Source organism: Schistocerca americana, chromosome X (assembly GCF_021461395.2).
Source record: "Schistocerca americana isolate TAMUIC-IGC-003095 chromosome X, iqSchAmer2.1, whole genome shotgun sequence".
Taxonomy (NCBI): Eukaryota; Metazoa; Arthropoda; class Insecta; order Orthoptera; family Acrididae; genus Schistocerca; species Schistocerca americana.
In genome coordinates, this window is record NC_060130.1 from 421456985 (window position 1) to 421483533 (window position 26549).

Consider the following 26549-nt stretch of genomic DNA (forward strand, 5'->3'; position numbering starts at 1 on the left):
TTTCATCCATTAATGCTGTTTTCCTATCATTTAACTCTTTACTATTGGATTCAATCTTACTGTTTATTTCTGTATTACTATCCTTTAACTCTTTACTACTGGATTCAATCTTACTGTTTAGCTCTTTATGGTGCGATTCAAGTTTAGCAAACAGTAATTGCCTCCAATTTGGAGCCTCTACATTGCCACTTGGCATTTCAACTGATTTTAAATGGGTTTCTCGCATTTCCTGACCTGGCTGAATTGCAGACATATGGAGCTCAGTTTCATGATCTCATAATGTTATTAATTTGTATCTTCTCCTTTTTGACCTCTATTTCAATTACTTCGTCATCTGAAAATGCTTCTAACTTTGCAGTATCATTGAAATTCAGATCAGATTCTGCTATTGAGAACTCACACTCCGCTTTTCGATTTATTGGTTCGACGGAACCATTCTCATTAAATTCGATTTCTGATTCTGAGGATTCCTCGTCAGAGACTGGCTCCGTCATAATTTTCACATATTTCTCTATTTTTAGTAGCCTGTTAGCAGCTACTAACAAATACTTTAAATATTCTTGGCGTAACTCAGTTGCTTGACCTCGACGAATGGTACCGGAATAGTGCACCAGCAGCCGTGATGCGACGCGTCTCGACATAAAGCAGGCAGCAGCAGCAGCTGTGGCGGTGAGGATGGCGGCGGGTATCGCCTACTGCAGTATATCCTGGAGGGGGGCAGGACACCGGTGAGCGCACGCAGAGCTTGCAGGTGTTTCTGCAGGTCCACGCAGCCCCGTGATGACGCACCGCCTTTTTTTAACTTCTTCCCTCCTTCCGTCACAATCAAGGTTACTGTGGCTAACATTCACAGTTTATTTACCACCCTCGCGAGTAAATCTTAGCACTGTTCTCGCATTGGTTTCTGCCTATTTCACTTCAGTATCCTGTTAGTGCCTACCAAGTTCGTTGTTTTCTACCGATCACTTTCACTGTTCAGTTTTCCCGGACGATACGCACCATGTGTGGGGCAGCGGGTTGATTGTCTGATTAATAATCATTAGTCACAGGAGGAAATTGGAATTATTGTAAAAATTGTTCGCCGTCTTTTACGAGAGCTTGGCAACTGTTTCAGTGGTCAGCCAAAAAGCGATGGATAACATACTGACCATAGTTCCCATTCTACAAGTCCACATTCTTGTCCAGCCCACTGAAAGAAATGTGTCTATTCTCTGTTTGCTCAGCGGTATCGGGACTATGATTATAAATTAAGATTTTGAGTTGTAATTGTTACATGTATTTGGTAAAGTTATGGTGAGGTGGCGCTGCTAGCAGTGAACCGGGGTAAGTCCTGGCACACTCGCTCGCTCTATGAGTTCACACGGAAAGATTTGAGTGTTCATTTTTTCCGTGAGCTGTTCAAGAGTAGAACGTTACAGAAATACCTTAAGAGTGTTTTGATTAACCCTCTGCCAGGCATTTAATTGTGAATTCCAGAGTAAATATGTAGGTGTAGATAGAACAAGAAAGTAGGAGAAATTGCAACAATGGACCCTGGGATGGCAGAGATTCAGATGCGTGCATGTTGAAGGTGCAATGAGCTGATCTGCGGAACAGCTTGCATGAGGAGAGCTCCTAGTCATGTGATAGACATTTGCCGTCTGCAGCTAATTTGCGTGCTGCAGAAATGATGAACAACAGCTTTGAACAAGTGAACATGTCGGATTTTTTACGATTTGAGGGAACCATGCTTAACGAGAAACAGGAAAATACTATTCCTTCGGTGAGCAGATGTTAATGGAATAGATTCTGATAGAATTATTTTGTCCTCTGTTTTGAATGTAGATAGTTAGGTGTCTGTCTCGAGTGAGTCAACATTTCAGAGGGTGTTCAAGGCCTACTATTCTTGTACAGCAGAATAAGGTGAAAGAGACTATAAGTGGTAAAAGTGCAAGGTGAAGAGATAAAGGGATACTAAATTTCTTTGTCAGACTAATCGATTTTCTGATAATTTGTGACTGTGCTGAGGTTAGCGATTTTAGATGTCGATTTCTTGCCTACGCACGAGGTAGTAATGGACTTGCGTAGCGGTTTAGTGATTTTGAAATGTAATGTTAAAGTTGAGGTTTGATGAATGTGTGATTAGCATGAAGAGTTCAAACAATTTTCTTAAATTTCTCATTAGACCCAAGCTGTCTTGTTTGCCAATGAGGACTTCATACTTTATAAGAAATATGGAATCTCCTTGACTGTGTTGAGGAGGCAGAAGAGATAGCGAAATAAACTTTGTCTGATGTACTGCGACGTTATTCTTCGGTGTTTTCTGAACATGCTGTTACAATAAAGGGTTTTTTCATACCTGTTCAAAGTTAGGCACCACAAGCGACTCTTTGTCATGTCATATTCTAAAACATTTAGTTATAAAGAGCAAATGGAGGCAGAGACTAAGAAAATGTGGCATCAGTGTGCAATTAAACCCACTGTAAGCTCATATAATAATCCATTGTTGATGGTGCCTTAGAAGGGAGATGGTATGAGCCTCATGTTGGATTGTAGGCGGATAAATACAATTATTGTACCACAAACTGATAGATCATTGATAAAAGATGAGCTTCTGCAGATATTTCATGGTATTAAAGTCATGTCTTCTGTTGACTTAGAAGTGAGCTACTGGTAGATTTAGTTCCATCCTGCATGTCGAATATTCACAGCGTTCTTATGTTACAGTTCTTGTTATCAATTTGACAAGTTAGCCTTTAGGTTGAATGTCAATTTTGCTGCATTTATCTGAGGTTTTAATGGTATTCTTCAAGGAGATTTCAGAAAGAGATTAACCACCTATGTTGATGTATTAATTGCTGAAGAGAGTTGGAAAAAAACACAGTGATGTTTTCAACAAATTATTGAGATTTTCAGGAAGAATATTGTGACTGAATCTAAAAAAAAAGTTTGGAAAGAATAAATTGAAATTTCTTGGACACATTGTGGCTGCCTCTAGAATTCCACATGATCTAGAAAAAAATGAGGTGATCAAAGACTTTCATTTTCCTAGTCAAGGAAACAGATTCGTGCAGTCTTAGCATTAATTAACTTTGATAAAAGATTTGTGAATTTGTTTCTGTGCATCGACAAGTAAAAAGCTCCTTGCGATTGGGATGCAAAGCAAATACAGAATTTGAACGTGTGAAGCAGGCTATTTTGAGGGATCCTTTCCTATCACAGCCTGATTTAAGTAAGGATTTTTGTCTAAGCTCATAAAGTTTTAAATGGGTCTTGGTGATGATCTCTTCCAAGAATAGGAGGTAGATGGAGTTGAGAGGTGTCAGACTATTGATTTCCGAGCCAGTTGCTCAGTAGGTGTGAAAACGACTATTCGGCTACCGTTATTATTCTATCTGTTGTATGTGGTTTTGTGAAATTCAGATCTGTTTGTATGGTTGGACGATCAAGGTCTACGCGGATCATAGAGCATTACAATTTTTGATGAGTGCGAAGCTGACTCGTGGTTGCACACAGTTATCCATAAAAAGCCAGGGGCGGCTACCATTCTGAAACGATACACATGCGTACAGTGTAACAATAAGATTGATCAGTGAGTATGCTGTGTACAAAGATTTGGGGATCAGTATGTGCATTACATATTCCCACCTCTCGCCACATAATGGAACATCCAGTAGTGTTGAACATGATCAATTTGGTGCTCCAGGTGTTGTGGTGTGGGGAAGAATAATGTTGCATGGGCATAATGACCTCCAAATCTTTGAACGTAGAACTCTCACCGTTCAACATTTTTGTGATACTGTATTCGTTCCCCATGTACCTTTTTCAGGGGTGCATTCAGCCCTGATTCCATTATCATTTGTGACAATGTGTGACCGCACTGAACAGTGCAGACGGAGGAACTCTTGGAACGAGACGATATTCAGCGAATGGACTGGCCCGGCCGTCCCCTGTCTTACAACCCATGGAGCATGAGCAGAATGCGTTTGGCAGACATTTCGCACCACATCCACATGTACCAATGACCATCAACCGCTCTGGTGGTGGAATGAATGCCCTACTGCAAGAGCTCCTTACCAAACTTGTGGCCAGGATGGGAGAACGTTGCAGAGCATGCATTGCCATCCGTGGTTATCACATGCCGTATTAAGAACTTCAGTTATCCTTTGTACTATACTTCAGCAGTTCTTTCTAGGTATGGTCCGAGTTTCCTGAAGGTTTAATACATGGCTGCGACACATAATGTGAAAGCTACTTTCGTCGTTAGGTTTTGCACACCAGTGTGCACAGATGTTCTTATATTCGATACAGAATATACATTTTTCTACAATAGGAATATCCAAATACAATGTCTCTAATACTGCCCTGGAAGAGATTTCTGTACTTATGCTCGCGTGCTGTCTCTTTCCTGTCCATCATCTGATCTGAAGCTGAAGTTCTTGCTTCTTGAGGCGTGTCTTCGAACACCCTGAGCGTTCTTCCCACTTACAGCAACTGAGATTCATATATATTACTTGTTGCAAGTGTGTTCAAAGATGCGACATAAGAAGCAAGGGCTTCTACTCACCCAAGTGGTGTTTTGATAGATATGGATAATCCAAAACATGACTGTCACCAGCGAACTTTATCAAAAATGTATGGAACATTGGAAGATGATGTTGCTTATGCAACACCTTTAATGGTTATAAAGGAACAGGAGTTCACTTTGTCTGGCATTGATCTCTTCACTTGGTGCCACAACATGGTGTCAATTAGCTCATTTTGTCAATTTTGTACCCACAATTCAGTTAAATCATTATATATTTGTACAAATAAAGCTTTTACATGGGTTTCTATAACATAGAGCCAACTATTAATTTAATAAAATTATTTCTTAGTCACAACACAAAATTGTAATGGTTCAAATAATGATTTCATTTTGATTTATACGTCGTACAACATTTATTACTGTAATACAAAAACACAAATTTTAAATAAGGCATTTAAAATTTCAAATTTACAGTAGTCCATATACGCCGAAGAGCCAAAGAAGCTGGTACACCTGCCTAATATTGTCTAAGGTTCCCACGAGCACCCAGAAGTGCCGCACCACGACGTGACATGGACTCGACTAATGCCTGAAGTAGCGCTGGAGGAAAATGACATGATGAATCTTGCAAGGCTGTCCATAAATCCGTAAGATTACGAAGGGGTGGAGATCTGTTCTGACAGCTCGCAGCAAGGCCTCCCAGATATGCTCAATAATGTTCATGTCTGAGGAGTTTGGTGGCCAACGGAAACGTTTAAACTCAGAAGAGTGTTCCTGGAGCCACTCTGTAGCAATTCTGGACGTGTAGGGTGTCGCATTGTCCTGTTGCAATTGCCCAAGTCCGTCGGAATTCACAGTGGACAGTAATGGATGCAGGTGATCAGACAGGATGCTTACGTACGTGTCACGAGTCAGATTCGTATTTAGACGTGTCAGAGGTCCCACGTCACTCTAACTGCGCACGCCCCACACTATTACAAAGCCTCCACCATCTTGATAAGTCTCCTGCTGACAATCAGAGTCCATGGATTCATGAGGTTGTCCCCATACCCGTATGCGTCCATCCGCACGATACAGTCTGAAACGAGACTCATCCGACCACGCAACATGTTTCCAGTCATCAATAGTCCAATGTCAGTATTGATGGGCCGAGGTGAGACATAAAGCTTTGTGTCGTGCAGTCATCAAGGGTACACGAGTGGGATTTCGGCTCCGAAAGACCATATCGATGATGCTTCGTTGAATAGTTCGCACGCTGACACTTGCTGATGGCCCAGCATTGAAATCTGCAGCAATTTGTGAAAGGAGGTGCACTTCTGTCACGATGAACGATTATATTCAGTCGTTGTTGGTCCCATTCTTGCAGGATGTTTTTCAATTGCCTTGAAAACGGTAGTTTGCGTTAGATTCCAATAGCTTCTATTCCAAAAAATGTGACTGGTTTTTGATAGTACTTCTTTTAATTTGATGTCACTTACCGATTATTGACGTGTAGTAGAGTCATAATGTAACAGACAGGCGATTCAATACAGTCTTGGCAAGATTTTCTCGATTGCAACCCTTTAAATTTAAGTTGACTATTTGTTCCTTGGTGCATGAGCATGTTGTACCTTGGAACATGTTTTCATATTTGGAAAAATCTTAATTTTCCGGAGTAATTTTTGTAATTTCAGAAAACGACTGCAGCACATAAAAATTTAATCCCACCCTTTAAAAACAGAATAAGTAAATACATTAAACTCCTGTTACAAGGACGAATAGAGGCGAAAGTCTCAAAATTTTACCACGGTACAACGCTCTCCACTAGTAACTCGCAGCAGGCAACACACTGATTGTATTATCTTGCATAAAGCGGACATCATCTCGATAACTGTGGTTGAAAATATGTACTGGGATATGCAAGAAATTATATTTTCCGAGGAAGAGGAAATAGCGTTGTGGAACATCTTGAAAGTGATATGAAGCTTAATCTAGTCTTTCAAAGTATTGCATCAGAACTTAGTTAATGAACGAGACAAATTAAATCCAATACAGCTCTCGAAATAGATAGGTTCGTGATTTTCGCTTTTGAGTTCCATGGGAATCCTATTTGCAATTATTGCAACATACTCTATACCATAAACGTAACAGACTTAAAGGTGTATCTGAACACGTCTCAATGTCTGTAAGACAAGTATTAGCTGATTTTAGCACGAAGAGTACTGAGATAGTGTCTGATATATCTCCCGATTTTCAGACACTGTAGTACGAAGAGAGAAGATCACCCACGGAATAAGATGAAATTCACTCGTGAATCCTACCGAGATCTAGAAGTGTCATATATATTATATCGATTGTGAGGATGAAGAAACACTAAAATCGTTCGTCATTGATATGAGAATTGAAATGCAAACAAAAACACCGTTCCCAGTAAATATGATAGCATACTGTGAATTTATTTACGATTCATTTAAAGAAATGACGCATTCAACCAGCTGGCTGAAATGCGCTACTCACATGTAAGAGATTTTTTTTTTTTAATGGCAGTACATTTAATACTGCTTCTGCTGATAAGATGGCGGCTATAAATGTGTGCAACTCATCGTGCATATCGAAGTCCAATACTTTTCTTAAGTTTCAGTCTTCTATTTCCAATTTTATTCTAAAAATACAATATGTTATGCGCAATTGCAGCTCATCTAAACTCCCAAACGTTTTCACTCAGGACTGATGTTCTCATTTCCATTGACCCGTACACAGTATATCATACTACCTTCCTCATTTTTCAGATAAATCCTCATTGATAGACGCGGAAAACAATGGTAGGAAGATTGATACGGCAGGCTCCAAATTATTCAGCAGTACCGAGCCAAACATCGTTGTTATTCACACTCACGAACGATTTGATACTTCTCTCCTTGTAGCGATCTGTCCAGTCTCTGGATGGATTTTTCTCTTTCCATACTCAATTGTTTCAGTTTCTGCAACACTAATTCCTTATTCTCTTATAATTATTTTAATCCGAAAAACATTTTGTTTTTATTTATAGTAGTAGTAATAGTAGTAGTAGTAATACTAGTAGCAGTAGTGATGTAACTTACCTCGAGGCAGGCTTAGAATTGAAGTAACTGCATGCATGCAGCCGGGTCCATTAACAATACATTTAACGCAATTCCTCTGTCGTTTCTGGAAGCCATAAATAAGTTCTGTCTAAGCCCTCGACTCAGTTCCTTATGTTGCTATTTTGTGCTGACTGGAAGAAAGAAATGTCTCACTCAAAATGGGGTAAACGTCCCTTACTTCAAAGGGAAGTTACATTTTCAATTACGTGAAATTTCTCATCACTGTCATGCTTCCTGTTTTAGGAACACGTACATAGTTCTCTTTGACCACCAGGAATTCCGCACAATGGATAATGAGTTTGCTTTTCAAATGTTGAGCAGTGTTAGCAGTTGTATAGTTGCTTCTGGTGATTTCTTTGTCCAGTGCATAACGCCCTATTATGAGCTGGGTATAAGTTCAGGGAAGTGGTTAATGGAAAACCATCATTATTAAAATACTAGCCCAAGTCGTGTGTGTCTGGATATAACACTGAGAGGTTTACGCGCAGCTATACCACGAGAATCGCTTGCGTTGGTGAAGTGTTGGAGAAAGTGAGATGGTTTCAAGACTTAAAGCCAGAGTATTACGTTTATAGCACTGGGGATAAGGACTGCCCCTCACGTCGTGCCGAGCCAGTGACTGCTGAGTTAAATGTGAAATTGATGGTTGACTGGTGGGGAGGTTGGTACTTGAAAGTAGATGAAGTGCTGCTGATTGGTGAAAACGAATTCTCAGCTCTTGTCACTCTCTATCTCTCTCTCTTTGTGTTGTAATGTTTCTTGCACAATAAAATATATATCCAGAGTACGTTTGTTTGTTCCTTTCCCTACAATATTTTATGAGGAAATGTTTTATCGTTGCCTCATTCCGACAGATTTTGCTTTCGCAGCTGACTTTGCTAACCATCAGCATCATCACGCTCAGCATATAACTTGAAATAGCTGAAGAACTGCATCACCCAGCAAGCAGAATTTATCCGAGGTGAGTAGTCACCTTGGAAGGAATTTATCACCTTCATTAGGCTCATTTAGTTAACATGGTAGCATATTCGAAGTGCAAATTTGGATGTAAATATTTGTAAACATTCATTAATGTACACTCCAAATACATACGGATCGCCGCTCTCAAGTCTAAAGCTACTGCTGAGGTAACAGGTGTGCTTAGCAAAATATGCAGAAGAAATTGGATTCTCCTTCACATACAATTCGACATGGCAAATACATTTTGCAACACTCACTTCGAGAAACAAATACAGGAACATAGCATCAATCAGTACTCACCCTTTTCTGCTTTCAGATCTTCAGTTGCACAGTACTTCAACAGAATTCTTAAAGGTACGCTTTTTAAACGTTTCACTGTACAATGGCGCAACTTCTAATAAGTCTGCACAAATACAATAAAGGTAAAGCAATTAGTATAAAACGTGCTAATGTGAAGGAAAATAGCCTCTCGTCTTCTGCGTGTGATAAGCTCTAGAAGACAGATCAGCAGCGATATTGTTGGTGTTAGTAAGCATGGGACGATTTTCAAAGAGGTTTTCACTCCAAAATGGCCTACAGGGATATTTACTGGCTTAGGAGAGGGTCTCGTGGCTTAATGGCTTACGACAAGGGAGGGGGAAGAGCGTGACGACGTCATGTAGTTAATGTCGAAGGTCAAATTATATCTAAAGTCTTCATGGTTCTCCTACTCGTGCTTCATGAATTTCAAAAAATTCATGAACATGTGGGTATGCAACCAGAAGACACACAGGACCGAAATATATTCAGAACATTTGCATTTAATCGTGTGTAACTCATTCAGTTATTGCCATATATAAATTGTCACATTAGTTCATTTCAATTGTTTTGGTGAGACTTTCATGTTGGTATGCTTTATTTTCTGGGAACTCAATTAATTCCTCAAGTGGTCTACGACGTTTTGCTCACTCAGCCTGCAGAAACGTCCTTGTGATCGTCAGTCATTTACAAAGCCGGAAAAGCAACAACAGTTACATCCTCAAAGCTACTTGACCATTTTCTGCAAGTTGCTACAAGGCGATCAGCATATTATCAGCAATATCTAAAGCCTTGTGTACGTCGTTCATGAACAGCTTATAGATTATACACTTAAAACTCATAATATCCATCTTAAATATCAATCAGGCTATAAAGAACCCTATAGCACAGTCATTGAATTAATCAAAGTGACTGATGGCATCAAAAATTATATGGACAGGTGCGAAATGACCATTTGAACACTAGCTGATTTCAGTAGGAGTTCTGAAACTGTTGGTTTCGATGTATTGAAACTGTTACCTTCAGTTAATTGAAATCTTGTATTTTGTGAAAAAAATAAATAAAAGGGCGTGTGTAACCATCAAAATTTCTGTTAACAAAGAAACTGAGCGTCTTGACACATCGAAATTAATGGGAAACAAGGCTACAGAATCGAAAATCATGATAGGCTGTGAAAATGTGTGTCAGCTATAAAGCTACAAGCACAGAATAACTTTTTAACATCATGTAAGACTGAACACTCAAATAATTCCACTTAAGATAGCACAAAATTGTTGAAACATGAATAGGAAAAACTGCTGAAATGTGATGTTACGGAAGAATGCTGAAGATTAGGTTGCTAGACTGGGTAACTAATGAACATTTACTGGACTGAATTGGAAAGAAAAATCCAGGCTCGATTACAACAAGGAGGAGGCTTGCACTGGTAGCCCTACCTTGCAGAGTTGCATCAAATTATCCATTGGTCTAAAATCTATACCAAGAACAACCACATATGAATAACTTGTACATAAGCAACACGATGCCGGTAGTTGTGATTATTCTTGCACTAATGTACCTCCAACTAAAACATAAGACCTGTGGTAGCTCCACTGTAAATAGTACTGTAAACTTGTTCTTGTTTCCAAGTTTCATATCACGTTCAAAAGCTTCCGAAACAGACACATGCAGTGGTATATATTCCAATTCTTGAATAGAAATTGTCTGCATGAGAGGCTACGGGTTACTTTTACAAAATTATATTTGTCATTGTTTGTTATTTTTCCGTGATTGTCGGAAAAGCCATCTCTTATATGTCGCACTGAATGTAACATTGCACTAAAGAAGTATATTCGTAAAGCAGCTTTCGAATTGATCTAAAAACATTTCACGGCTAGAATTAAAGAAAGTGGTCCATATTTACCTTGAAATCAATTTAGCTATTATATTTGTAATAGTAATAATAGAGAATATTTTAAATCTATACAGTGAATGTTTAGCATAAATTTTTTGTCAAAAATATAATTATCAGAGCATAGATTTCGATGCAAATGCATGTTGCATGCATGTTTACATATTTTCATCATTTGCGGAGTAAATGCATATTTCGAAGATTTTTTTATTGTTATTTCATTTCCCTTTGCCCATGTGTCCCTCCTACCCCCTTTCAGCGGGTCAGTCATCCTGCTCTTCAGGCAGTTTGTTGAGGGAAACTACATTAAATTGAAAAACCCTATAGTAAATGTGAGATATTTACAAGTATTTAAAAAATTTGAAGGATGAAATTAATGTAAGTATTTATATGTATAAGAAACAAGGGGTTTTTCGTGTTTAAATTAAAACAGTAAAAATAAAAAGGTTTGTATACAGTTTATAAATATTTCGTACAAACTGTCTGAATTAGGATGAACTTAAGTTGAGTTGTGGAAACGATGTCATTGCCAGCTAGCAAACAGCAGTCATAAATTGAGAGGGCAGCAAGGCCTTGAGAACATAGCAAGCGGCTTCTAATTTATATCTGCTCTGGTGATCTAGCAGTAGAGAGTGTGGCTGCAAAACTGAATCGCATCTGGGTCACTTTCTTTTTTTTATTCGGCCCTCTGACAAAGCATTCACTTCGCAGTGATGGGGACAGTTTGAGACTCCCAGTTTCTGCTTTTCTCAGACTAGCACTCGGAATTTGCGCTCCTAGCTCACAGGACATTCTTCGAACAATGGGGAGTGAGTTATAGAACTTTGAAGTAATGTAATAAGTATGACCAACAACAAAAAGATAGCCTCCTCATCATCAGGCTTTGATGTGAGACTTACAATGCGAAATAATCAAAATATTTCAACCAATAGTTTCGCTGAACTCGTTTGAAAACAACTGCATAGCGAAAAGACATGGGGATCGAAAATATGCAGTGTTTTATTTCTGATGCTACACGTAAAAAGTTTTCCGAAAAAATACTTCAGCGGCCTGCAAACAAAATACTCTACACCACACAAGTCGTCTGGGCGTAGACCCTTACGCTAGTAATAGCATAAATTTAGACATTTGTTAGTAACATTATATCATTTTTATCGCTACAGGGTGTATTTTACTAAATTATATTCTATAATGGTACCTTTCTTATGCTTTTTACTTGATTTAAGTCAAATCTGCAGAACATTTTTTTTCAAACTTCATACTGACCTCGAGCGCCCTAGTTTGGTTCGGTAGATGCCGTGCACGTAAATATACTTCGGGCCTTCTCTCACTGTTGCCAGTTCTCGCTATCTGTCATGAGAGGTACGAATTATTGCACTTCTGCTAAGTGACACTGTACGAGATACTTCTCTCCTAAGCGCTTTTCTACCCTGCTATTTACCCTTTCACCGCAATCACCTCTAAGTTGGGCTCAATATGAAATTTTGAGCAGGAGTTTCCTTCGTAGAATTGTGTGTAAAACTCGACAGCAACATCCCACTAAGCCATTTCCTTAACACGTTTGTTTTACGAAGGCAGCCGACACTTTTCATTGCCGCTAACAAAGGAAAGCGGCTGAAGTTTGCACAGCCCAAGATCTAATGAAAGCCGGTACATGATACATATCTATCGAATTATATAGTCATTGCTCCTACCAGGACTGCAAGAAGAAACCTTGGGTCAAAATGGACTAGGGAGAGGAATGTCTAAGAACGTTTACTGTGACTGTTGCAACCAGGACGTAAGTAATTGTCTATTTACGTTGTTAATACCAAGCAATAGCCTAATTCAAAGAATATTTTTACGAACCAAATGTAAAACGTATCAAGCCACTATGTTTAAACCATGCTAAACCTAGAAAACGTACGTGTAAAAAAAAGTAATGTTGATATAGGCTACATTTCGTATGCAGATCAAATGCCCAAAAAAATCTTAAGTAAATCAGCATGTATGGTCTGTGCGTTATACAGAAAAGATGAAACTAGGGAAAGACAAAAAAAGGGCAAAGGGAGCAATCATTTATTAGTACAGTCAGGGGCGCCCGGGCGCCCTCCGGACTTCATGTCAGTAGGGGCAAAAACCTTTTTCCCTGTAGACGTAATTTATAAATTTCAAGGATATTGTTATCTTCTCTTCATTTTCTCCTTTTGGTTTCTACAATGCGCATTAGTACCCTGTCAACGTTATAAACATAAACAAGCTAACAGTATGTGCAGTCCTAAATCTTCGACTGCACACCGACCAGTGCAGCGCCGTGAAACGCAAAAATGAAAAGACCGGGCAGCGCCACACCTCCAAGAAGACAGAGCTCAGCTTCCCCTGTCAACGCTGATTTAACCAGCGGCCCATCGCTGTTCGGCACAGTTCGGCTGCAGACTTCGAGTGCATCAATACCTAGTAATAGGAAGACGATACTTAGCGTGCGTTCTGCGACTAGTGATAAACAGTACAGTACTTGTAATGTAGGAGGCACAGGAAGCACAGGACTCAAGTTATGTTTCTTTCCTTAACAGAATTTTCTTTGCCTCGTGATGACTGGGTGTTGTGTGATGTCCTTAGGTTAGTTACGTTTAAGTAGTTCTAAGTTCTAGGGGACTGATGACCATAGATGTGTGAAGTCCCATAGTGCTCAGAGCCATTTGAACCGTTTGAACCTTAACACAAATAAAGTTTTCTACTAACTAGAAAGTGTTTTTTACAAATTATTTCGGATTCCTGTCACCGGCCATCACAACTTCTCTCCTGCCTTGTTTGTGTCCGTACTACCTCCCACATTAGCTGACATAACGCGCTATAATGACAGTAAAACCTGTTTTTAAATTCCCAGATGTTAGGTTTTCCCACCATTTACGTTATTTTAGGTTGGTGCAGTCGATACCCTATTCTCTCAGTCCAGTGCTTTACTTCATTATAATTTTAGGATGGATAATATTTTCTACATTTTGGGAGTTTTGAACCATTACCACATCCTTTAAAATCGGTTGTCAAATATTTTATGTGGAAGCTACACCGTGTTCCCACTCACGCATAACCTATGGGACAATGCATAAGGTCGACCGGAGTGACCGAGCGGTTTTAGGCGCTACAGTCTGGAACCGCGCGAGCGATGCGGTCGCAGGTTCGAAACCTGCCTCGGGCGTGGATGTGTGTGATGTCCTTAGGTTAGTTAGGTTTAAGCAGTTCTAAGTTCTAAGGGACTGATGACCTCAGCAGTTAAGTCCCATAGTGCTCAGAGCCATTTGAACCATTTGAACAATGCATAACATAAAACTGCACAGTTTGTAAAAAAAAGCATTTTTATAGCCATCGTCTGTACACATTCAACTCTATTTTATTCCGGTTGCACATTTTACAACCATCATAACTGGAAGAATAAACAACAAAAACAAAAGCTGTGTACACAGAAGAAAAGAATGAAAAATATAATATTTTTCTTAAGTACATCAAAATCAGGGCCAGTTCTTACATCAGACGGATTAAAAGCGCATATTAATCATACAGACTCATTACCATAGCAACTACTACTATGCCGCACAGTGGTATATGAAATACACATGATTTCGCCATGTCATAAATCATACAGACAGACTGCGTAAAGACTACTGACAGTTAACAGATGAAGGAACATGTAACCTAAGGTAACCAAAATGTCTGTTATCGAAGAGTAAAAACATAACGCACCCCGGCAGAAAAGTGACACAAGTCAAAAAATGGCAATTTTTAGGATTCGAACCTGCGACCTTAGCGGTCGAGCGGTTCCAGAATGTAGCGCCTAGAACCGCACGGCCACCCCTGCCGGCCATTCTAGTAGATTCTATGTTCTATGACCGTCCTCAATTTTTCGAGTTCGAGGATGTTATTCTGTAATAATATTTTATGATTAAAGATGCGTAAACAACTTAAGTACTAAATAAATTACAAATAACGTATTTAAAGCCAATTAACTTCCACCTAACTTCTAAGAACCTCTGTTAAGCGTTTCTCAGATTAAGGAATATTTAATCAAATCCGTTTTTTTTTAATGCGAGATAAATATTTCGAACAGGTAAATAAGTCGCCTGTTATCAGCTGACGAAATGTTATTGCCAGCCTTATCGCTCCAGTTTCCAAGCAGAAAATGTAATATCTCGCTTTGACCCCCGGAAATTTTCATACAAAACATCGCCGTCACTTTATACACTCCTGGAAATTGAAATAAGAACACCGTGAATTCATTGTCCCAGGAAGGGGAAACTTTATTGACGCATTCCTGTGGTCAGATACATCACATGATCACACTGACAGAACCACAGGCACATAGACACAGGCAACAGAGCATGCACAATGTCGGCACTAGTACTGTGTATATCCACCTTTCGCAGCAATGCAGGCTGCTATTCTCCCATGGAGACGATCGTAGAGATGCTGGATGTAGTCCTGTGGAACGGCTTGCCATGCCATTTCCACCTGGCGCCTCAGTTGGACCAGCGTTCGTGCTGGACGTGCAGACCGCGTGAAACGACCCTTCATCCAGTCCCAAACATGCTCAATGGGGGACAGATCCGGAGATCTTGCTGGCCAGGGTAGTTTACTTACTCCTTCTAGAGCACGTTGGGTGGCAGGGGATACATGCGGACGTGCATTGTCCTGTTGGAACAGCAAGTTCCCTTGCCGGTCTAGGAATGGTAGAACGATGGGTTCGATGACGGTTTGGATGTACCGTGCACTATTCAGTGTCCCCTCGACGATCACTAGTGGTGTACGGCCAGTGTAGGAGATCGCTCCCAACACCATGATGCCGGGTGTTGGCCCTGTGTGCCTCGGTCGTATGCAGTCCTGATTGTGGCGCTCACCTGCACGGCGCCAAACACGCATACGACCATCATTGGCACCAAGGCAGAAGCGACTCTCATCGCTGAAGGCGACACGTCTCCATTCGTCCCTCCATACACGCCTGTCGCGACACCACTGGAGGCGGGCTGCACGATGTTGGGGCGTGAGCGGAAGACGGCCTAACGGTGTGCGGGACCGTAGCCCAGCTTCATGGAGACGGTTGCGAATGGTCCTCGCCGATACCCCAGGAGCAACAGTGTCCCTAATTTGCTGGGGAGTGACGGTGCGGTCCCCTACGGCACTGCGTAGGATCCTACGGTCTTGGCGTGCATCCGTGCGTGGCTGCGGTCCGGTCCCAGGTCGACGGGCACGTGCACCTTCCGCCGACCACTGGCGACAACATCGACGTACTGTGGAGACCTCACGCCCCACGTGTTGAGCAATTCGGTGGTACGTCCACCCGGCCTCCCACATGCCCACTATACGCCCTCGCTCAAAGTCCGTAAACTGCACATACGGTTCACGTCCACGCTGTCGCGGCATGCTACCAGTGTTAAAGACTGCGATGGAGCTCCGTATGCCACGGCAAACTGGCTGACACTGACGGCGGCGGTGCACAAATGCTGCGCAGCTAGCGCCATTCTACGGCCAACACCGCGGTTCCTGGTGTGTCCGCTGTGCCGTGCGTGTGATCATTGCTTGTACAGCCCTCTCGCAGTGTCCGGAGCAAGTATGGTGGGTCTGACACACCGGTGTCAATGTGTTCTTTTTTCCATTTCCAGGAGTGTATTTCTCGAACCTATATTTTTACAACCATATTTACCCACGACCGCCTCTGTGTTTACTATTCTGTTCTCCTTTTCACCATAATAAACGCAGTACAAACTCCCGATCAAAGAAGGGAATGTATAGCAAACTGCCTGCGCAATGGGCAAGGGGGACGACACCGTGTATTCATAGATTCTTCCCAGTAATTTTTGTGCAGGATCTTTCATGCCCGTATGTCTACGATTGCGCGGGAGGAAGGAGGAATCGTGAGGACATACCTTTAATACACAGTAGTCATTAGGAGAAGTCAGAGAGTACTATCGATACAAGGCTAGTTTAACATTGCCAACACGTGGTTACTATGAACAAACGACATACGTTGAATATGATGCTACATGGAAAACATGGCAACCAAATCAATCGTAAATCGTAAAAATTATGTCTTTTAACGTACGTACTTTTGGTATAATAATAACACCAGCAGGAAAATGCTGCTACAGGAGAATAGAAAATATGAATATGTTCCTGTTTATTTAAAAGATTTGACTGAAAAGTGGGGTACCAGCTAGCTAATTCTACCATCCTCAGCACCTTTAAAAATTTCTCAAAAATTTGGGGGAGGGGGGTGTTTTGTTGTTTGGGGGAAGAGACAAACAGCGAGGTCATCGGTCTCATCGGATTAAGCGGATTAGGGGAGGACGGGGAAGAAAGTCGGCCGTGCCCTTTCAAAGGGAACCATCCCGGCTTTTGCCTGGAGCGATTTAGGAAAATTACGGAAAACCTAATTCCCATAAGCTCCCATAGCTGTAACTCACTCACACCCACTAGTCCATCACTGTTAAGTCGCTCATGCCCATCCACTCCCAACTGTCCTTTCTCACTCACTCATTCAGCTCAACTCATTAGCATTATCTCTTTCTGTCTCTCTGTCACTGTCTCCTGTGTCACAGCCACAATCTCCTTTGTTCTGTCCTACTACTACAGTCTCCTCCCTCTGTCACTATCTCCCTCCCACACTCTGTTACTGCTAATATCTCATTCCTTCCTTCCCATGGCTGTTGCCTCTTCTCACTGTTATTATCTATCTCTTCTTCGTTGTCATTGTAATATACTCTGTCTCTCATTATCACTGGCTTTCACCCACTTACACTTTCTCTTTCTCTTTATTCCCCTCCCCCCCCCCCCCCCATCCTCCCCCTGGCACTGTCTCCTTCACTCTACCCTTGTGCTTTTCTGTTACTGTCAACTACATTCCACCGTCACTGTGTCCCTCTCTTTCTTTCTCTCACACTGTCATTGTTCCTTCGCTCTTTCTGTAACATAACCAATGTTTACTCTCATCCAGTATTCATAAATTTTCCGACTCTTTGCCTCTGCCACTGTCTTCTTCTCTCTCAGTATTAAAAGACACGAATATGTTCGCTTGCCAAAATTTTTCTGAAAATTTTTAAAGGTGCTGAGGAAAGAAGACTGAAGCAGGTGGTACCCCCCCCCCCTTTTCCGGTCAGTCTTTTAAACAAACGGGAACATATTTGCAGTTTTTGTGCTCCGAAGGCAGCATTTTTCGGCTGGTTCCTTTCTTTTCCCTGCTGAAGCGAAACAGGGCATGCAATTCATATCAAAGAAATGTATAGGACAGTTAGATTTAGATAGTTTACTTATGTAAGATTGAAATAACGCAGAACTAGTTTTATACCTCTTAGAGAATTTTAAGTGCAAAAAAAGTTGCATTTGATACAGTATACAACATGGGGTTCCCAGATGATGACGGACACACTTTACGCCACATTTCTCCGCGCTGCGTCACTTTATAAACAACATTTTCGCCTCACAATGGATTTCACATGCGTACTTTAAGAATACAAGTAGTGTAACTTTGAATCTCTGTATCTCGGAAACGGATAAAGATAACAAGAAAATATTCATGGTTGTTCGAGACGGGTTATAGAAATACATTGTAAGAATTACAGCCATTTTGTGAGCATCGCCGTCTCTGAATTCGCAGCTAGGTTTTGTTACCCAAAAGACAAATTTTTGGGGTGCTTCTTGATAACGGGTAATTTTTTTAAAACGGGGAGATAGCCCTTCTAAATAAATGCCTATGAAATTTGAGCAATTTACTGCTGTTATTTACTACCTAGACACCGCCTCATACTGGATCTTACGTGTAGAAGTAGGGTAACACTGAACTTCTGTATTTTGGAAACAGATAAAGGTATCAAGAACATTTTCAAGGCTGTTCAATATCGGGATCGTACGGATATATCGGTAAAATTTCAGCCATTTGCTGTGCGTAGCCATCTTGGAATCCTTGGCTGGGTTTTGGTCTGCTGGTGATGGCGAAAATATGGTAAAAAAACCCTCATTTGGGGTTGTCCGAGGAACCGTCCGTGAACTAATGGTGACTCCACAAGTCCCATCAAATGCAAAAAGAACCAACTGATTTCCTCCATTTGCCTAAGCAGGAAGAAGTGTATAATATTCACAAAATGGTTCAAATGGCTCTGAGCACTATGCGACTTAACTTCTGAGGCCATCAGTCACCTGGAACTTAGAACTAATTAAACCTAACTAGCCTAAGGACATCGCACACATCCATGCCCGAGGCAGGATTCGAACCTGCGACCGTAGCGGTCGCTCGGCTCCAGACTGTAGCGCCCAGAACCACACGGTCATTCCGGCCGGCTATAATATTCACACTTTGACCCTATACTGTATGGAAGTGGCAGTAAGACGATGTTTCTGTTGGGTACAGAAATGCTTCTTAGCCCAAGGGCTATCCAAAACAGTTAATCCTACCTTCTTGTCACCCATAGAAGCCGAGGTATGAGCACCAAAAAATCCTGTTTTTAAGCGCGGCGTTTTGGAACATATTAGGTACCCATGCTGTCGCATGCACACCCATTATATGAAAGACACTTTTAGACAGTAATTACAATCAATGAACTGTTCATCCAAGTAAGGCAATGACATAATTCAAATGGTTCAAATGTCTCTAAGCACTATGGGACTTAACATCTGAGGTCATCAGTCCCCTAGACTTAGAACAACATAAATCTAACTAAACTAAGGACATCACACACATCCATGCCCGAGGCAGGATTCGGACCTGCGAGCATAGCAGCCGCGTGGTTCCGGACTGAAACACATAGAACCGCTCGGTTACAGCCGCCGGTGACATAATTCCATAATTATAAAGAACAAAGTTGAATAGGCTCAGCTGATGGCTATAAAAATGCTTTTCTTATAATACTCAGCAGCTGTAGCAAGTTACCTATAGAAAGCAATAATTTACAGTTCGTTTAAGGACCTAAATCATTTTAGGTTCTATGATAAATGTAAGTGGCATTTTAGGGGCACTTTTAAAATGTTTCCGCAATATTTCGTCACACAGCTACTCTAAACTGCAATAAATCATCAAAAACAGCATCTGAATTTGTTATTCCTCTTAAAGACAACTCGTTTAATGCACTATACAATACGCAAGGATCCCACCCAGGTAGCAGCTCGTGTTAACGCGACTGCTTCCATGACGGGGAGGTATGCCGACCCCCAATCGAATCCGCCCAGCGAATTAACGACGAAGGGTCGGTGTGCCGACCAGCCTGGATGTGTTTATTACGTGGTTTCCCACATACCACTAGGCGGGTATTGGGCTGGTATTCATGTTCCGCCTCAGACACATGCTATGCAAACATTTAGACTACTTTCACACGTTTGCACACAGAATACACTCTGTATACAGACATACTGGGTACACTGCTTCTGACCTGAGGGGTGAACAGTAGACTGATGACATAAGCTCTTTGGTCGCCTTTACCACTTAAACTGTCCTCAGGCGAGACGAGGCAGCTAACACTGCCCTGTTCACGGACATCCGACCTCACGACAGACAGCGCCGTCGGCACACGGGACTAGCTGGTTAACGTGATTTTGCGCACTCAGGACGCTCCATCGGTCGTTGTCGGCTTTATTTGGCTCACAAATTACAGTTTCTGTACGAAAATGGCTGCGATAACTCCGTTAGCGATTGTCGAAGATGAGCTGAGAAGATCGTGAAGAATATTCTGGACACATCGATGGCTTGAACAGCGAATTGCCGGTAGAGGAACACTACATAATGCTGTACAACGATCTGAGACGAATACTAGTATAAGTTATTCGTTAACTCAGTTGAATTTTCATCCCATTTTCGGTGTTACATTGAATATAGTTAAGGTATACTGTCTAACGTCAGTTTTTGCATGAATAATATCCATATTCTCGAAATTGCATTGACTACCAACACTCCGAAATAACGTACTTCACCATATAGATTTCAAGGTCGAGATTTGTTTCGTGGTTTCATTCGAATGCAAGAGGAAATACTTTCGAAGCTGCTCACCGTCATTGAAAAAGATATTTAGTGACAAGATACAAACATGAGCCACTCCATAAACCCAGAGACAGGTATACATATTTTAGAGGAAATTTCATAATAGCATAAATTTATAGCGTGCAACATGTGCTTCCTTTCTGACATAGACTGGCAGGCACGTTAAGATTTCTAGCTACTTGACCTTTGCAACAAGAATTGCAGCAGATACATTATTTATGATAAATAACATTGACGTCTGAGATAATATTTCTATTAAATGAATAAGAAAGACTTACAATCTTTTGGAATACAAAAGTTGGAAGAAAAAGATTGGAAGAAGGTGGACGCGAACTTACTACCACTATCTTCCCACCTCAGCAGCTCACGACACTGTCAGCTATGCTACAGCTTCGTAGCCACAGCAGTCCCTCTCAGGACTCCCTCCAGGTATTTTGCCGCTACGTGCGAAAATTTCAAGCCCTCCCCCCCCCCCCCCCCCCCCCCTCCACCGGGCTCTCGCCCATTTTCAGATATAATCAACCTACTTCACAATGTCATTCATCCATTACATCTTATTTTCACATATCACACTTACTCATACGTCTTTCTGACATTAGTATGGTATGAGGTACCAGACAGTGAAGCAGAAGTGAAACGTTAACAGTGTAATACATTTTGAAATAAAACTGTAAACATAATTATGCAACCGAAATTAAGTTATGTTACTTGCAAAGTATATAACTAAAATCTGTTCAGTTTTTTTGCTTCCCTTGGTAAGCGCGGCGGGAGGAGCACCATGACCGCCAAGGGGAGAGTAACAAACGGGGAGTAGAATTCTCGTGATTATTCCAACGCTCGCGGTTTGCACTTCGATTGCTTGCTGTGGTGGAAATGACGCTTGAGAGAGACAGGTTTCGTGAAAGCTTTTATTTACACGTACGTTTGTCTTCGCATGTGGTACACATTCGTAGCACTCCAGAAATACAAAGAAACAAACGCACACCTGTTCACTGCGCACTGAACGACCGTTAACTCCAGTGCTGAACCGTGGTAGATCACAGTTGGCGGAAGTTGCAGAAGGTACGAAACGTCCCAAATTATGTCAACAAGTTCCAAGCAGAACTGTGGGTCTCGGCGAACAAGAACGAAAACTAAACAACATGTAGTGTGTGAAATAGCACCTCCAACATTGGGTCTGCGCAAGCGGGCGACATTTGGCAACATATTTCGCCGTTAGACATAACAAATGTAGGCCTACCCTACAGTAAACCTTAAGTAAATGAATGAGAATGCGAGACATACATAAATAAATCAAAACTAAACTTAATGATAAACATATGTTTACATACTTACCTGATATTACAGATAGTTTTCTTACTTTGGCGTCAGCAAATCCCTGTATACAACTAGCTCATGCCCAGACGACACTGTCGTCAGCCCACACAGTCGTGCCTTGTCCATTGCTAACCTCAGGTGCGTTTGAATTAGTTTCAGCATCGAAAATCTTTCTCCACTTGCCACTGTCACCGGATGTGTTATCAAAATTCGTAAGGTAACGCTTAACGTTGCACGCAAAGCCAAATTCTGAGTATGAGTTTCATAGTTTCCCTTGGTGTGACATATGTCTTTACCGACGTTGAGACCAATTGAAGTTCAACTATAAAACTGATCTGACAGTTGTTCTTGGCCTGTCCATGCCTAAAACTGTAGCACAGTTTGGAACACTTGTCATTTAGAACGTTACATGACATTTCATTCATTTTACTAATGTCGTACCAAAAATCAAACCTCGCTTTGACTTTTAAGCTGTTAAAATTTATCACTGAAAGCACATATTACAACATCCAACACATTAAAGTGTAATTCTGTTCTGTACAGCATTTTGGATCTTCAATTTTATCATCTTTTCCCCTCATAGTGGAAGTGTGCCGTGACGACGACATCCTATTTTTACCGACAAGAACCGATCAGTGGCCACACAGTATACGTGAACAATCTTTCAGCGAATGACAGGAAATATAACACGACATGCTACTTTAAATTAGCTCCTGACAGTTGTTACCCATCACTTCAAATTTGAAGGAGTAAACTTTTGGTGAGCGTGCTTTGTCGTGCAACGTTTTGTTACACCAATAACCAATTGAGTTTTATGAATATCTGCACACCTAGTGACATGGGAACATGGCGAGTAACTTTTTCGGTCCCTAACAGGGCAACATTTGAGAGACGGAACTCTCACCTTGTAGTCCCTCTTAGTGGGACAGTGTACACATGCAATAGTGTCGTCATTCAGTCGACTGTCAATTTATTTAATTTAGTCATAGTTTATTAGTAATGTCTGGATTTTGTTGACAAGCAGTCTTTCTTTCCTTGCGAGCTAAGCGTTGTTCACAAGTACTAAAATCCTGAATATTCTGGCTGTCAAAGTCAAAGTAGGCCAATAGCCAGGGAATGAGCGTAGAGGAGCAGATGCAGGAATCCTGCATCGCCGCTCTAGGCAATGTCCTAGTGGAGATGGTTTTCCGTTGCGTTCCTCCAACATCTTACGAAGTGTCAAGAGTGTATCTGTGTCGTGCGGATGACTGTAATGAGTGCTTGAACAGTGTAGTGTTGCATTTGTGTTGTTATGGACTAAAGGAATAGGAAGGGCACCAAGGGTGCCGCCGAGTTTAACGCCCCCATTGTCATATGCGCTCGCTCGATGACAGTCTGCAGAGAGAGTTGGAATTTAATGCAAGACTTTGGCGCAAATACTGGTGGTCAGAAGTCTTACACCACCATCTCTTCCTTTTTCTGGTCACACGCTGATAGAGAAAAGTTTTCACCACCAGAATTGGAGTCGGCTTGCCTCCGAGTTGAGCACCACTACAAACACGTGCGTTAGGGAACTCGCTGTGGATGTGAGTTATTCTGGCTATAGAACTGTTAATTTAATTTTGCATTTTTCGTCGTATAGTGTAGTGCAGGATAATGTCACCCGGATTGAACTCCCGGTACTGCCAGCGAATTTTTCCGTGCTGGAGGGGCTGAAACGGTGTGGTTCAAAAATGGCTCTGAGCACTATGGGACTCAACTGCTGAGGTCATTAGTCCCCTAGAACTTAGAACTAGTTAAACCTAACTAACCTAAGGACATCACACACATCCATGCCCGAGGCAGGATTCGAACCTGCGACCGTAGCGGTCTCGCGGTTCCAGACTGCAGCGCCAGAACCGCGCGGCCACTTCGGGGAACGGTGTGCATTGAGCCTCATGAGGAAAACTGAGGACGTACGTGAATGAGAAGGAGCAGTTCCAATGTCTGGCAAGTCGGCAACGGATCGGAGAACTGTGTGCTGATTGCACGCCCCTCCATACCGCACTCCCATGACGTCACATGCAAGAAGATGACATGGCGGTCGGTTGATAGAGCTTAGTTTTCTGGAGTTTACTTTTTAGATGGAATTTTTAAGATTTTATTTCTTTTTTTACGTGTTTGTGTTTAACATCCCTTAATAACACAACAATACGTTCTTTCATCGTTGCCAAGAACGAACAGTGCGCATATCTCCAGGAAAAATGCAACAATGTCTCTCAAGAATGTATTTCTACATTTTAAAACTAAGTTGATGATTCATCTGACTAACGAAGTTATTGCGTCACTTACTGCTGTTAATTTATACCAGGTATGGGTTTTTAAAGTCAAATATACTGTTCCAAACTTAATATCCATTTGTGAAACACCAATATTTGTTTTCCGATTTTTGTACATTCGTTTTTGAAACTAAAAGAAAAATAGCGAAAAAGATTTTCCGGATACAAGCATATGTTGTCCGACAACAGATGTTTCCTCAATTTCGAGACCCTCTGAATGCGGACGTTGCAATAGCTCTAATATGATTATACAACAATTTTTGTACATCGTCAAATAACGAGATTTTTTTCTGAAAAACATAGTGATTATGAATTACACTTTTTGTAATTTCAGTCCCAACCTCCTACAAAGTTTTCCATTACTCTGGTTCATTTTATATCTCACTTTACATATGTTTTATATCATTGTTAGGTCATTCTAGCCATTTTAGTGACAATTTTCTAGCTATTTTAGGTCATAAGAATCTGGGCTGCGTTTACAGTCCCATCTTCATGTTTGTAAACTAAATGAATTCTCACTCAGGGCAGTTGCTCTCATCACTGCCACACTTTACCACCCCCCCCCTCCCCCGCCTCCACCAATGCGGGAGCCACTAGTACGATAGCAACTAAGTTACGCAAAATCTATTTTTTGTGGTTTATGTGATGCTTGGGAGGTGCAAACATACTGTTTGAAAAACTAACAAATCCTGCAGTCAAATCAGTTTTAGACAATTGCACAAAACATGATATGCCGGATCCAACCAGCTTACCCAAAAATTACCTTCAAATATCATATCATATATTAATATTAGAGTCAGATTCTACATACTCCCATTTAGCAATATATAACAATTGTTTTCTTTTGAGAATGCATCACGGAACTGCAATGATTTGCACAAGCTGCGACATGGTGGCGAATGGAACAGTGACCCGAAAATTTAAAATAAATTTCTTTTATTTCACATCTATGGCCACAAACTTGTATGTTCTCAAACTACAGGTTTCGGTCAGCAACGACCATCTTCAGATCTGCAGCAAAATATGGAAAAAACACAAATACAGTTAGTAAAACAAAGTGCCACACACACCCACACTTAGAAAATAGAACCAATAAAGAAAGAACGAAAACCATGATATTTCAAAGCAAAATGTCTCTGCAAATAGAAAAATGTTCCAGGAAAACTACTGGAGATACAGCTTTCAAATTAACAACACCCTAAAACTGCGAGTAAAACATAAATTGAAAAGGGCATATGACAAATTTGATGGCCCTGGAGTATACAGGATTGATTGTAATAACGGTAATAAATACTGTATAGGTCAAACGGACTGCTCTTTTAACGTATGTTTTAAGGAACATTCACAGTCATGTAACAAAACCACTTTGCGACAGCATCTATCAGAATCTGGTCACTCTGTAAGCAGCACTGAGGATAGTATGCGCATTCTCAACTTGTTAGAAGAGCTAGAAATTTATGAAGCTAAAATAAAACCCAACAAACACATTCAACTGAGAAAGCGATTTGGCACCCACTACCTACTTTCGTTTGTTTCACAATGTTCTACTTTCGTCACTGAACGCCTCAGTTCTGTATAACTTGCTTATGGCTTTACCTAGCACAGAGTACCTTACATATTTACTTAGTTTTCTTACGTTGAGCGTATAGCCGTAGTGTTTCCCCCTCTCTGCTTATTTAATGTACTTCATTAACTAGATGATCTTGTTAATGGACTGGAATGGTGTTTTACCATTGTTTTCTTGGAACAGAGGGCGCAGACTTTTGCTGCCGTCTGTTTTCATTCATCGGGCTTCTTTAGCCACTTATTTTCTCATTTTTATATTGTTCTGTGTACTCCGAAAGCTGTTTATTATTTATGGTATTATCTAAAATTCGCCATTAGAGCGTATCAGAATTATTGTCATTTAACTTTTTCCTTTTTAACAATCCAACATTCGTCGAGTTTTAATTTATTGCGTTTTATTACGGTAATTTTATTACTGTAGTTGACTTATAAGTCCACTACAGACCTTACTGATTGTATTCCTATTTTTATTTTACATCGCACAGTTATCATTGAACAATACGTGTACATCTACAATAGCGACATCAGGCGAGCTTGCGACACAAACGTTTTGTGGCTAATGTAATGCAGTTTGTTTAGAACAGTGGCGCTGTTAACAAGATAACTCTAGTATTTACTG